Source organism: Anolis sagrei, chromosome 2 (genome assembly GCF_037176765.1).
Source record: "Anolis sagrei isolate rAnoSag1 chromosome 2, rAnoSag1.mat, whole genome shotgun sequence".
In the NCBI taxonomy this organism is placed as follows: Eukaryota; Metazoa; Chordata; class Lepidosauria; order Squamata; family Dactyloidae; genus Anolis; species Anolis sagrei.
In genome coordinates, this window is record NC_090022.1 from 182,683,121 (window position 1) to 182,695,424 (window position 12,304).

Here is a 12,304-nt window from a genome sequence, read left to right on the forward strand (position 1 = left end):
TGGACTCTCTAGAAAAGGCAGGAATGCATCACAAGGTAAAAAGCAATGAGAAAAAGAGCAACATTGTATTAAAAATGGATGGATCTAATTGAGGAAGTCATGGGTTCGTAAGACCTCAGCAGGGCAGATGAGGATAGGGTGACTTGAAGGTGTTTCATTCATATGGTCACCATAAATGGAAGATGGCTTGCAGGCAATTAACAACCAAATCTTGTTGGGACTAGTAATTAGACTTAGGATATGAGCTTTAGATTGAAGGTCAAAATGGCTTGAATCCAGATTTAGTCATACTTATAGGGTGCCCACTGAAATCAATGACCCAAGGCAGTCATAGCTTCCTTCAGTCCCACTTCTTTCAGTATTCTTTAAGTATCTTTACATAGGGATCCAACCCAGAAAGTCTTTAAACCTTTAAGCCAGTGATTCTCAACCTGTGGGTCCTCAGATGTTTTGGCCTTCAACTCCCAGAAATCTAACAGCTAGTAAACTGGCTAGGATTTCTGGGAGTTGTAGGCCAAAAAACCTGGGGACCCATGGGCTGAGAACCACTGCTTTAAGCCATGGATGGAAATCATGTTGATCTCTAAATACCTTTGGAGCATATGCTCCCAGCATTCTTCATCACTGCTGGTTAGGAATTGAGATGCAACAACCTTTGGGGGGAACATTATGTCCACCCCACAGTTCTAGCCTGTGACCACACCTAAATTACTTCACTACCAGCAAGTTCTAGATGCCATTGGCCCTGGAGAGGCATATAACTACCCTGAGTATTTCTCTATGGATCAATTTAAGCTTGACTGGATTTCAAGTAGCTCTTCCATTTGCAGCCATAAACTGGGCAGTTTTGAGTTTGCTACTAATGGCTGGTGCCAGCAATGGATCCCAGATGCCTATGGGTCCACTGCAAGTCTGCTTTATGAGTCAATGGAGCTAGTTCAAGATCAACAGGGCATTATTGAACCACACTGTCCTCCCTGCAGCCCATGTAGGATAACAAGTCATCTATATGTATATAATTTTTGGCAGGCCATAAAGTCAATGTGGTGTGGAGAACCAATATTTACTAAAAAAACAAATGCTGGGCATAATGACATTGGGAAGAGTCTGAAACAGTTTTGTGTGGTAAGTACACAAAGAGGTCTCTCAAGAACAAGGTCAACCTTTTCCTGTGTTATGCAGTAGACATACTACTGAAAAACCAGGAGGGACTTGGTTTTTTCCAAACCATAATAACTGGTCAACCTCTTACAGTGAGATAAATCTTGTAACTGCATATTCATGTCCACCAGAACTAGTGTACAAGCACAAATTGCATTAAAAGCAATACATGGTGTAAAGAAAGCAGAGTTAATTCTACGGAAGTGCAACCCTAGTGTCTCCATGATTTCAGAATCATGGGTTATTAAGACTTATTGGAGCACTCTCTCCATCTTGAGGCTCACACAGTTGATTCCAGAGAAAGCCACCATAAATGTCGAATAGGTAGCGTATTAGGTAATTAATTCATTGTTGTTATTTCAAGTCATTTCCAACCTATACTGACCCCATGGCAAACCAGTCATAGGGGTTTCTTGACAAGATTTATTCAGAGGTGATTTGCCATTGTTTTTTTCTGTGTCTAAGATAACTTAACAGTAGTTGTTTACCTTAGCTGAGAGCAAGAGTTTGAACCTTGGTCTCCTAGAGACCTAATTTAACGCTCAAATCACAAGATATATTGGTTCTTTTAACTAATTTGTACTTCCCCTCTAATTATCAGGGATTCTATTATAATCAAAGCCATCAGATTTTTCTCTCGGATTTTTTTTTCTTATTTGGCTCTTACCGGGTAAAAAATGAGGTAGATGTAGAGCTCAGACTGATCAGAAAACTATACAGAACCACTCACTTTTCATTACAGATAATGTTGTTTTCATTACAGATAATGTTGGTTTAACTCATCGGTGCCACAATGAGTTAAACCCTTGTGCTGGCAAGACTGAAGACCAACAGGTCGGAGGTCTGAATTTAAGGAGAGAGCAGATGAACTCCCTCTGTCAGCTATATCTCCCCATGCAGGGACATGAGAGTAGTCTCCCACAAGGATGGTAAAACATCAAAACATCCGGGCGTTCCCTGGGCAACATCCTTGCAGACGGCCAGTTCTCTCACACCAGAAGTGACTTGCAGTTTCTCAAGTCGCTCCTGATATGTGAGGGGAAAAAAACCAAATAGACAAGAGAATTCATTTACAAGTGGGGGAAACAGACTTCGTTGTCATTATCTTCAAGTTATTTCTATGGTGACATTTTCATGGAGGATTTTTCTTTCTGCCAAAGCTGAGAGAATTGCCCAAGGTCACACAGAGAGTTTCCACAGGTATTTGAACCCTGGTCTCCAGAGTCCTAGTCCTTTGTGTTACTGTTAGTCAAACCACCGAACCACAACAGCTCTATAAAGGGACTCACAATCGCTTAAAAGTGTTTTCAGCTGTATTATTACTTGGTATATTTTATGAACAATGAACTGAAAATAACTTTGAGAGTCAGATGTTTTTGTTCTGTGGTTCAAATCAAGTCCCAGAGTGGGGGGGGGGGGGCATGATGGTTTCTTATATTTTTGCGGGATGAGTCTTATACACAGCCTGCACTATATGTGATATAAATAATGTCTGTCTTCCTCAACATCACATGTCACCTACAGCACTGCATTGATAGCAAACCAATTGAGAGGTTTGGCTTAATTCTGTATTGCGGATCTGGCCCAATGATTCTTTGGCTGTCAGATTCAGAATGGGCATATACTGACACAGCACTAATGCGCAGACTTGCTTGCCAAACAGGCAGTCAAGCACCAGTGAACTAAAATGGCCTAAATTATACGGTGCCTTTGAGTTTGCTTTAACCATCATATCAACTAGACAATTTTTCATGTCAACAGTCGCCCGAGTCTTGCTAGGCAAAACAACATGACAACATCTGAATTAAAAAGGAAGCAATTTTCATTCTTTATAGGCAGCTTCCAGTGAATAAAGGCAAGGATGAAAAGAAAACAGAAGGACCCATTCCTAAAAGAGTGCATTTTCACTGTTTACCATCGGAATCTCACAAGAGGTATTTATATCTTTCTGGGGGTTTGCAAGTATCTCCCAGGCTACATCAGCACACACTGTGTACATGTGCTATGAGTAATAAGAAGAAAACCAACGGGAAGTGAGTAGGTGTTAGAGGGGAAGAAGAAAACATGAAATAATAGTATTAAAGCATTCCTCATACAGCATCAGTACTATTTTCCTACAATGTTAGTAGCAGTGTTCAGTTTTTGAAATACTTGTAGGGTAAAGTGGAACACATGAATGTCTCCTGCTCCTTTAACAGTGCAAAATATGCACACCTGCTGATCAAAAAACCCACAAGAACAAGAAACCAAAAATACTATTTATTTTATGAAACCTTTAAAAGACATTGGAACCCTGTCCTCTGTTTCACCTGGCAATTTTATCTTCTTGAAATAATTCCCTTAGAACTACTGGTGATTAGCTGGAGAATCCATTCCAAGATGCTATTCATCCAGGCGTTAAAGATGCTCTCCAAGGTACTGAACCCTAGGCCTAAACCATTACAGCACCTCGGATAGCTCATTCAACACTAGTGAGAATCTAGAATTGATTGCTGACATAGAAACCACTAGATGCCACCAGATGCAAAATCTCTTTAGTATTAGGGTAAATCCTCAGTACTGTGCATCTCCAGTCTGAAAGTGGACTCCATGCTATGAGGCAAAACTTAAAGGGAGAAGGACTATTTGCTGACTGTTAATCATGCATGGTAAAACTAGGAAGAAAAGAGGAATAAATTTCGAGTGGGGAACATGTGGTTCTCCAAATGTTGTTAAGTGGCAATCCCAATAAACACAGCCATGTGCAAAGTGCCCCAGGGACTTTTTCTTGCAGCCCCAGAGGTGTTTGTGAAGTTGCAGCCACTCAAACTTGTTTTGTCCATCAAGCCCCTTAACCACTTGTCATATTTTCCAAATTTCTTATTTGTCTGAAATGACAAAATGTTGTTTATTCATTATTTATTTATTTACTGCATTTGTAACCCGCCCTTCTCAACCCCGAGGGGGGTCTCAGGGCAGCCTCACAGCAAGCACCATCCAGTACTGTCACAATTATACCATTCAACAATATAATTAAAGCGTTCAACAATTAATTAAAACAGTTCGTTAAAAACAGTTAATTAAAAACAGTCAACTAAAGCAATCTATTAAATTACGCCAATTAAAATCCAAATCCAGGTCCGGGTCAATTCATTATCGTGAGTTGCTTAAATCTTCTCACATTGCTGCTATTCAATGGTCAAATGCTTGGTCCCATATCCAAGCCTTGAGTTTCCTTCTAAAGGACAGGAGGGAGGTGGCCAATCTGATGTCCCTGGGAAGTGAATTCCACAGATGGGGGGGGGGGCACTGCGGAGAAGGTCCTGTCCCTCATCCCCACTGGTCATGTTTGCAATGGTGATGGGATCGAGAGCAGGGCCTCTCCAGATGATCTTAGACTTCATGATGGTTCGTAACAGGGGATATGTTCAGACAGGTAAACTGCACCAGACAATCAAGCTAATTCTGGCTCAAATATTACATGCCTTTGCTCCCCAATCATTGAGTTTTGAAGTTTCACACACAGAAGAAACTGGGAATGAACCATCTTCTCCACTATTGCAGCCACTGCTGAGAAGGCCCTGTCCCTCATCTCCACCAGTCATGTTTGCAGTGGTGGTGGGATCAAGAGCAGGGCCTCTGCAGATGATCTTAGATGGTTCGTAACAGGAGATATGTTCAGACAGGTAAACTGGGCCAGACACTCAAGTTAATTCTGACTCAAATATTACATGCCTTTGCTCCCCAATCATTGAGTTTTGAAATTTCACACACAGAAGAAACTGGGAATGAGCCATCTTCTCCACTATTGCAGTCTGCTAACAATGAGTCCTTCTGGCTTGTGTTTCAAAGGGGCAACACACAAATACAACTGCAAGTTAATTTCTGATCCATTCCAGTCCAATCAACAATAGAACCCAACTTCTTTCCTTTAGGAAAGGTTTACTCCAGAAATGAAGAACCATGTATTCCTGTTCCAGAAGGAAGTTGGGAGATGACCCTCATTTGACCAGTATTAGTATCTGCTTGTAAGAAAGGTTTTGAGCTCCTTGTTTAGCATCAAGAGCACATGCAGAGGGGCACCTGAAAGGGGGTACAGGGAGACTAAAGGATCACCAATAAAAGAAAGAGGAAGAATTAGGAGATGGCTCACACATTCTACCTTCTACAACCTTGGGCTGATCTGACCTTTCTATTGAAAGACTTTCAGTGCTAGCTTTTCCTTTCAATTTATCTCCTTACAGCAGTGGTTCTCAACCTGTGGGTCCCCAGATATTTTGGCCTTCAACTCTCAGACATCCTAACAGCTGTTAAACTGACTGGGATTTCTGGGAGTTGTAGGCCAAAGCACCTGGGGACCCACAGGTTGAGAACCACTGCCTTACATGCTCGTAGGCACAACCTAAATTCATGCTCTGCTTCTCTTTCTTCCATTGTGACACTGGTTTTGGGAGTTCATGGGGTGCGAGTGGGGGAGTCACAGACACATAGGACACTACTAAGGATGGGAAGCTATGGAAGAAAAAAACAAGTTCTGTTCTCTGAAAAAGCATCATTCAGTGAAACCAAAGTGCTGAACATTTATCAGGAAGTGCACAGCATGACTTGTTATTGTTTTTCTGCTCTCCTGTAATGGAACTATAATGGAATGTTTACTTTTAAGGGGAAAAAAGCATTCTGAAAAATTGCAGAGCTTCTAGGAAGTTGGTTTCTAAAAACCAAAACAAAACTGATACATTAGGAGCTATTGTTCTCCTCCTACACTACTGGAGAGACGTCATAGATTTTAGTCAGTCAGCTGGTTAATTTGTTATTTGTTCTTCCCTGCAGCCCCATGAATTTGGGAAATAGCTATTTCTTCTTCCATCCTAGCTAAATCACTCAGAGAACCCATTATTCACCACCAAGCTAGGATTCTAGCTGCGAAGTATCTAGGATTCTAGATAAACAGTCATGCCCACCCCCATTTTGGATGCAGTTGATGAATCTGTCTACAACTCCACCAGCAAAGTTATGCTTAGGGTACAGTGCTCCAGTCGAAACATTTATTTATTTACCCTATTTATACCTGCCTTTCTCTTTTTTAAAGTTATTCTTATTATTATTAATGTCGACACAGGTGGAATAACATCGCAAACAACCATTATTAGGTATTGAATTACCGAATTACATTATAAATACATATCACATGTTATTTTCCTAATAATCTTATCTAACCCCCCTTAACCTCGCCCCAGTGTCTAACAATTTTATTTATTATTATTATTATTATTATTATTATTATTATTATTATTATCTTTATTTGTACCCCGCTAACATCTCCCGAAGAACTCAGTGCGGCTTACAAAGGCCAAGGCCCTCAATAAAACAACAGCATAACATTGACAAGCTGGAATGTGTCCAGAGAAGGGCGACTAAAACGATCAAACAGACCTTTCAAACAGAGGCTGGATGGTCATCTGTCAGGAGTGTTTTGAATGCAATATTCCTGCTTCTTGGCAGGGGGTTGGACTGAATGGCCCATGAGGTCTCTTCCAACTCTATGATTCTATGATTCTATTCCAGAAGCAGTCTCTCTTGATGTTTCGCCCACATCTATGGCAGGCATCCTAAGGGATTGTGAAGTCTTTATAGTATAGTTTAGTAGGAGTTGATGTGTTTTTGTATTGTGTATATTACTTTCACTATTGTACATACATTTTAGTTAACTAAATAAAAAGGTCTCATCTATCTATCTATCTATCTATCTATCTATCTATCTATCTATCTATCTATCCATCCATCCATCCATCTATCCAGAAGACCATTAATAGTAATGCTTTGCTTAAATGCTTTTTCCAATAATTCCTGCTGGAGAACATGGTGTCTAGAATGTTGTTCTCAGTAGCAGATCATTAAGGATTTAAGTAGGTTGTGGATTCTGTTTCTGAATAGAAGATGAAGTCTATCACAATCATCCTCTTTTAATGTTTGTATTAATTCCTTCAGCTAATTTTGACAATCAGAGTCTAGCTTGCTAGATGAAGTGCTGATGCTGAAAGGAAGTGATGAATGACGCTGAGCATGTTATAAATGCCAGCTAGCCGACTTCAGAGCACTACCAGATGTGATTCAGCCCCAGTTTCCATGCAGATTGATATTTGGAGAGCGCATTTGCACATTGAATGATCAAACAAAGACCCTGGCTGACTGGTATGATGACGCTGTTCTACAGAGAGCTCTTTCTAAAATTGTCTTAGAGATGGAGGGCATTTAAAATCAGGATTTTCTATTTTCCCTTGATATATGTTCATATATTCATATGATATTCATCCTAGAAGTTAGCCTGGTATATTTGCTCAAGGGGTAAAAGCAATCCACTGCTCACTCTATGTATGCCCCACTTTCCCCCTAAGCTGAGACTCAAGGTGGTTTACAAAATACAAAAAAATACAAATTAAAGAAATATGATTAAAAATATATAGAAAAAAAGAAAACCTCTACTGCTTTGCTGGAGAGTAAAGTTACAGTTTCACAGCCTTCGTGGAGAAACGAAAAGGACACCAGCCTGGCAGACCATTGCCTGGTAAGGGACCACTTGGGCTATCCATAACGCAGCTTGGAGCCGGGAGTTGGGGCCTCATGCCAGCAGGGTTAAGAAAGTTTGTCCAAAGAAGGGTCAGAAGGTTTCCTTAAAGAGGAAAGGAACAGTTTATCAAGCAGTTGCCTGTCCCTTGTCGGCAGATTGAGAAAGCTACCAGTTTTTCAAGATTATATGGCATTTTATGCATTTGTTCGAAGATTTAAGCCTTAATAAAGAACTTTGTTGGACTTATTTTGAGCCTCTACAGAACTTTGTTTTGGGAAACCTAAGGGACCCTTTAGCTGATGCACCCCGGTGTCCCGTTGGGCATACAGAAAGCACATCCTATAAACAGACATTGTCATAGCCCCAGTGTGCGGCAGCACAACGATACAACTGCAAAATCTTAGGCCAAACTCTTTAAAGCATTTTTATTCTGACCTTTCCCATTATAAACTCATGAATTTGTTAGAGGGGATGGATCATGAGAGAGTACTATTGGAATATCAGGTCTATTTGAGCCTTTATTTCTGTCACAGTATCCATTTTAGGATGGTGAGTTGGAAAGAACACAATTACAGGCAGGAAAATAAATTTTCAATTCTCAACAGTAGGAATAACTATTTCTTAGGGGAATCATCCTTTGATAGCCATAGTCTGATCTTTTATAAACTAACCTAAGACAGAAACGGCATGTTGCAGCATGTTCCTCTAAGAGCAGGAAGGAAGAGAGCAGAGAGGTTCAGTCTGGCCCAGTTCTTTTTCTTTTATAACTAAAGGCAGTCACTTACTTAATCCTGACTGAACCAGGCGGTTACCTGCCCCAAAAACTTTTTGGGATAGGTGACTCACAAAGGAAGGAAAAACAAGGATGAAATATAAAAGATTCTAATTGGAAAAAGCCATACCATTCCTAGAGGACAAGAGAGTAGCGAGAACAAGCGTAGAAGTTGATGATTCTTCCAACAGAATTGTCTCTTTCAAGATCGCATTCAATAAGGAAAATGGCCAGGAGGTTCAACCGTCCTTGTTCCACCATGGATAGCCTACATTTCTGATGGGAATGTGCTGAAGTTTCTTTTGGTTTTGCCATAGTAACTGAGGTTGCCATATTCTGCTTTCTCAAATTCTAATTATGCAAATTAATTTGATATTAAGATATACGTATTATGCAGAACAGACACGTTAATTGTTCATTTTCTTCCCACTTTATTTCCCTCACTTATTATATCCTCCCACACTAAGTATGTGTATAAATATCTGCCAACTAAGGCAACTCCTTGATGAAATGGGATGTACTCCACAAAAACTCATGCCAAGTAAAAGTTGTTAGTCTTTAATGGTAGATCAGTGATTAATACAGTTCCTCATGTTGTGGTGACCCCCAACCATAACCCTAACATTATGAATCGCCATGTAAATAATGATCTGCAGGATGAACTTTCATTCATTGGAGCAAATTTGGCACAAATACCCGGTACGCCCAAATTTGAATACTGGTGGGGTTGGCGGGGGGATTGATTTTGTCATTTGGGAGTTGTAGTTGCTGGGATTTACAGCTAAGCTGGAAACAAAGAGCATTCTGAACCCCACCAACAATGGAATTGAACCAAAGTTGGCACACAGAACTCCCATGACCAACAGAAAATACTGGAAGGGTTTGGCGGGCATTGACCTTGAGTTTGGGAGTTGTAATTCACCTACATCCAGAGAGCACTGTGGGCTCAAACAATGATGTATCTGGACCAGTGGTTCTCAATCTGGGGTCCCCAGATGTTTTCAGCCTACAACTCCCAGAAATCCAAGTCAGTTTACCATATGTTAGGATTTCTGGGAGTTGAAGGCTAAAAACATTTGGGGACCCCAGGTTGAGAACCACTGATCTGGACCAAAGTTGGCACGGATACTCAATATGCCCAAATGTGAAAACTGATGGGGTTTGGGGAAAATAGACTTTGACATTTGGGAGTTGTACTTGCTGGGATTTATAGTTCACCTATAATCAAGGAGCGTTCTGAACCCCACCAATGATAGAATTGGACCAAAGTTCCCACACAGAACCTCCATGACCAACAGAAAATACTGTGTTTTCTGATGGTCTTTGGCGACCCCTCTGACACACCTTCGCGACCCTCCCAGGAGTCCCGACCCCCAGGTTGAGAAACACTGTGGTAGATCATGGGACAGGTTTGATAGGTATTGGGAGCCCCCGGTGGTGCAGTGGATTAAACCGCTGAGCTGCTGAACTTGCTGACCGAAAGGTCAGAGGTTCGAATCCAGGGAGTAGGGTGAGCTCCTGCTGTTAGTAAGGGGTAAAACAATGGTGTGAAATGAGGAAGTGACGGAGTAGATCGTATAAGTCAAGCATCAGTGAAAAGGCAACATATAAGGAATAGGCAAGAACAGAAGCTGGCCAGAGAGGGAACACTATGATCAGTAATGAGCAAGAAGCAATAAGAGGTGTACTTGTGAGGTAAGACTAGAGAACGTGTAGGAGAGATTGTAGGGTGAGTCACAGAGCTCAAGGAGTAAGTGAAGGACATATTGCTATGGCACAAGGCAGAGCTTTCCAAACATTTCCAAACTTTTTAGACATGCATCATTTTGTGGCATAGTAATTCAGATTTACCAGCAAACAAGGTTAAACCCATCCCATATAAGAGATACAGATACAACCATAAATTGTAATAAAGAAATGAATAGGGACACCGCATATCTCAGGAAAACCTTTCATTGCTATTTTTCAAAATATATGTGTGATGGCATGGCAGTGCCAGGAGATTTGAACCTCTTTTTTTTGAACTGCTAGTTTGCATTAATCTATTTAAGCCATGCATTTAGCAATAAGGTAGCTTCCCTCAGGTTGCAATCATAGGACCAACAACTTGGCAATCATCATTAGAATCTTTAGACCTGCCCCTTTTCCCAGGGTTTTGGAGGCAAAGGAGGACCTTTGCTCAGTCTCACTGTTTGAAACCTAACAGCAAGATGTGTGGGATTCTCTTTCCCACCTGCACAAAAGCTTCACTTCTCACAGCTCTGCTGGGGGAGTAAAGGAATTTCCACAGCTTTTGCTGGGGGAATACAGCCAGCTTTTGCTGGGGGTTAAACAAATAGTTTCTACAGTCTTCGTGGAGAAGGAGGTGGGACCAAGAGCAGGGCCTCCCTGGATGATCTTACCCTCCGAGATGGTTCATAGAGGGAGATAGATTTGGACAGGTAAGCTGGTTGAAACCATTTAGGGCTTTATAGGCTAAAGCCAGCAATTTGAATTGTGCTTGGTAGCAGATGGGCAGCTAGTGGAGCTGGTGTAAAAGGGGGGTTGTCTTAGAAGCTAAGCAGGGTACATTTTGGTTAACACCTGAATGGGAGACGAGCGATACATACCAGGTGATGTAGCCTATATTTCGGAAGAAGGAAATGGCAAAACCACTTCCAAGCATTCCCTGCTGAAGAAAATCCTATGAAGGCACACACACACACACACCATTACAGTAACTGGGCCTGAAACATTTAATTTATTAGGCAACAGCCTACATTCCAAACTATCCGTCTACCTTTGACTTCCTACTTGTGTGATGAATTAAAAACGCCCCACATTCCACTTTGTTGACATCAACAAATCACTAAGTAAACTAGATTTAATATACAAAGAGCTGCCTCTGCCAAAAATGCCCTTGCTTCCTTCTGTTTCATTTGCATTTTGGCAGGAATAACAGAGACAAATTTAGTGTTAGCACAGACTGTAAGGATTCTCAGAATGTCCCTGCATTTATGAGTGCCATATATTGCACTCCAACCTGGTGAGAGAATAATCAATACTGTCTCTCCCCCGAAGAATAAGATACAATGCTAAGTCACACAAGGGCAAAATGGCTTGCCCAGACATCGCACAAGTAATCCTGGCAGTAAATAAGTAAAAAAACAAGTAGCAAAGTTCAGAAATACAGCAGAAGAAAGAAAAAAAGGGGTGAAAAGCAGATTAAGAGGATGGCAGGGAGAATGAGAAAATATATGCTTCAATTCAGAAAACAGGGAGTGACAATGCAGAACTAACACCAGTGATTTCTGCAAGTTTTTACGACCTAACATCATTGCAACCTGTTGGAGGGCAGATAAAATGTATTAGATGTGATCCAATTCTGTTTAAGGCACCCTTGGTACACTAGGTTTTAGGAATTGATTGCCAAATATTCTCTCTAACAGAAAATTTATAATGAACTTTTGTCACACATATACAGTGAAACAAAGGCTTATACCTAGTTGTCAAATTTCATGAAAACTTGATCAATCAACATTCATATAAGTCCCATTGTGCTGGTACAACTGTACCAGAAGCTCCAAACTCCCTTTCGTTCTTTGAGCGTTTGCATGTGCTTGTTCTGGCCATGCATTTTGCAGTTGGATGGTTCCTGCTAGGCTACAGTCATGGGGCTAGCCACCTGTCTATCATTGTTAAGTTTTAGTTCCGCCCTTTTTTCCAGGTCCAGGAGGGAAAGGGAACCATTTTAGTTCAGTCTTACAGTTGGAAGCTCAGCTGCAAGATGTGAAAGTTTTCTACCTGTAGAGAAGCTTTGTTTCTTACAAAGTCTGGGGGAAAAC

The 12,304-nt window shown here is 41.0% G+C and overlaps 1 protein-coding gene across 1 annotated transcript in view; it reads right to left on the bottom strand.

The window, feature by feature from the left end:
• FAM20A (FAM20A golgi associated secretory pathway pseudokinase) overlaps positions 1-12,304 on the bottom strand; it is an 85,940-nt gene that overhangs the window by 46,536 nt on the left and 27,100 nt on the right. The gene's annotated exons all lie outside the window — the stretch shown is intronic.